Source organism: Macadamia integrifolia, chromosome 14 (genome assembly GCF_013358625.1).
Source record: "Macadamia integrifolia cultivar HAES 741 chromosome 14, SCU_Mint_v3, whole genome shotgun sequence".
Taxonomy (NCBI): Eukaryota; Viridiplantae; Streptophyta; class Magnoliopsida; order Proteales; family Proteaceae; genus Macadamia; species Macadamia integrifolia.
The window spans coordinates 18282841-18285904 of record NC_056570.1 but is presented as its reverse complement, the minus strand read 5'-3'; the positions used below and the strand labels follow the sequence as shown (position 1 = coordinate 18285904).

The following is a 3064-nucleotide window of genomic DNA, read 5'->3' as shown; positions in this document are numbered from 1 at the left end:
ATGTCACAATCTCCCTTGAAAGAACATTAGTCAAGATCAAAACAAGAAAGAATTTGAAGGAAATATTCAAGGAAGGGCAACATACCACTAGACCATCATGATCGAGAGGGATGCATACTGTCTCCTCCTCCAAGAAGGCTCTGTAGTCCCTATCCTGATCAAGAAGTGAGTCATCCCATACTCCGTCAGCCAAACGCTTCATCTTGTCTGCTGAGATAATCTCTGGGTAGTGCATAGTGGGTGGAGGAAGATCGGGAGAGGGGCATGACTCGATTTTTGACCACTGGGGTACCACTCTCTCTCCCAATACCAGACATGGCCCCAAATGCCTCGAAAAAGGACTCAATTCTCGGATAAGTGTTTAGCCAATGCGAATCCTTCAGAATATGAAAATACGTGGCAATGGAATGGTCTCCAGGTGACCTGTAAATCCAAATAAAAGTAAGTACAACATGAGATAGAAGGAATTTCAGTGGAAAACATGGCATACCTCAGTGAGATCATTCAAAAGAGAATGAGCAGTGGTCCCCAGAGGATGGCGCCGAGGCCTGATCACCTGATTGTCCGTCCACCTCAATCCTCTTGATTAGGCTATCCAAATAGGTTCCTTAGCCACTATCCCATCCTCAAAATATCCTTTTCCTCCTATGATTCTTTCACTCTCTTGGGTTGATTCCCACTCATGAGTTTTGTCAGCTAAGTCAAGTAAGAATTCCTATGCCTTTCCTTCATCTATAAAGGATGTGAATCCCTCAGGACATATTGACTCCATCATTTGTTTAGTTCGGTAATCAATACCCATATAAATTATTTGACATAAATGTCATAAGTGTAGGCCATGGTGAGGGCATTCTTGGAGTAGATGCTTGAATCTCTCCATAAGTTTAGAAAATGGCTCACTAGGCTTTTGCCTAAACTGAAGGATATCACTTCTAAGCTTATTGGTCTTGTGAGTTGGGAAAAGTTCTTGAGGAAGGCAACTATGAATTTCTCCCATGTGGTTATGGAATTGGTGGGTAACCCATACAACCACTTCTTAGCTTGGTCCTTTAATGTAAAAGTGATGAACCTAAGCTTAACAACATCATCAAAAAGTTGCTGAATCTTACTTAGAACACATACCTCTTCAAATTCCCTTAGAAATAGGTTTGCATCCTGAGAGCTCTGCCCATGGAAGTGGGGCAATATACTGATGTATTAAGATTTGAGCTCAAAATTATTGCCTTACGCTTGTGGTAGAATTATGCAGGACGGTTGGGCTATTCTAGCAGGGTAGAACCTATCTTTCAGAGATTTAGGTGGAGGGTTATGTTGCTGGTCTCCCATATTGAAAGGTTTTAAAGAGAGCAAATGTATAGGTTCACTACTTCTTGGATTTCTTCTTTCTAACTGATTCTTAGTATTACGTACCCACCTAACACTCATGCAACAGAAAAACTACCCACAACTAGAGTAAGACAAACACAAATGAATGGAAAGAAAAACTTTTTATTTATTTATTTTTTTTGGTTTTTTGGGAGCTTACTGGCAGGGATTCGGGGTTGCTCAGGTCAATTCCTGAGGTACTGCTATAAGGCAAAACTGGTCTTTATCATACTATAAGGCATGACGACCTCCACCGATACAACTACTATTGTAAATTGTTCTTCTCAGGAATTCAATAGAAGAAAAAAAAGAAAAAAAAAAAAACAAAGCAAGCAAAGCACTCCGATTTACCAAAAGAAAGTGAAAAATAACATAGAACTGTCTCCCCAGCAATGACACCAAAAACTTATTTGAGATTTAAAAGTAACGCAAGCATACGGATCAGTGTAGCTGACGGGTCAAACACAAGTAGGTATCTTCTTCTAGTAATGCGAAACAGATTCATTATGGTGATCTAATTTTAACTATAGACCTAACACAAGTGCATCTAAAAGCGACCTAACCATTCACATCTAGAAATTTAAATACTCAAACTACATAATTAAAAAGAAAATAAATGAAAATAAAAGTATTGAAAAGTAAATAAATAAAATAAAAGGGAAAAAAGCCAGAGAGAGGCACATAAGTAGGTATCTCTACTTAGCCCGAGGGATGCACCATAAATAATATGAGCTTCCCTACTTGACCAGAGAGTACTCTTACAAGGGCTTTTCTACTTGGCTTTAGGCGAAGGGCTGAAAAGTAAATAATCAAAATAAAAGGATGGTTCCATAGCTAGAGAGGGGCAAAACCAACACATGCATCTGGCCAAGGACTATGGGAGAAAGGGAAAGCATCAAAGTAAAAATTGATATTTAAATCCTACTTCAAGAATAAAGGGGTAGCAAGAAGAGGGAATGAGAGGGGGGAGAGAAGACTACTGATGGAGCCTACTTACTTGAACTTTAATCCTTGAACTGAAAACTTGATCGATTTGAGATACTACCAGTACTAAAAATCATATCTGGAATAAACCAAATCCAAAATTTCTAGTAATAGAGAAAACAAATCTGAAGAGAAAAATCGAACTTGAAATACATGCTCCATAGCTTGTTCTTGTCACCTAGAACTAAGCCTAGAACTAAAACTTGAAAATTACAACTTCAATTGCTTAAACAATAAAAATAAGAGACTGAATCAAAAATAAAAGTGCTTGCATTAATTTAATAAAAAGAACTTACAAAAGTGTTTAAAGCAAAAACCTAGAACTAGAGCTAGAAAAAGAGAAAACTAGAGAAAAGAGAAAGAGAAACTTAAAAAAAAACCTAAGAAGAGAATTAGAGAGGAAGACAGGGACCACCCATTAGGGTTTTGTGGACTCCCTTTTATAAGGAATAGGGAGGGAGTAGAGGAGGATGTCCAAGTTAGAAGTAGGGAATCTCCAACTATTTTTCTTCCTTTTTCCCTTTTTTTTTTTTTTCTTTCCTATTTTTTTCTCCCCTTTTTTCTATTTTTCTCTTTTATTTCCTCATTTCTGTCACTTTTTGCACAAGAAACCCCCTTTCTGATTTTTCTTGCTTTGATTTGGATAATATTCTATTTTAATGGAAAATTCCATCCATGCCCTTGTCTTTTTCTTTCTTATTTTTTTCTCTTTATT

At 37.4% G+C, this 3064-nt stretch overlaps 1 non-coding gene across 1 annotated transcript; it reads left to right on the top strand.

Moving 5' to 3' along the window:
• Positions 1-833: 833 nt before the first annotated feature.
• LOC122062288 lies at positions 834-940 on the top strand. Its single transcript, XR_006134907.1, has one exon. It is a non-coding gene; the product is annotated as a small nucleolar RNA R71 (small nucleolar RNA).
• The last annotated feature ends 2124 nt before the right edge of the window (positions 941-3064 follow it).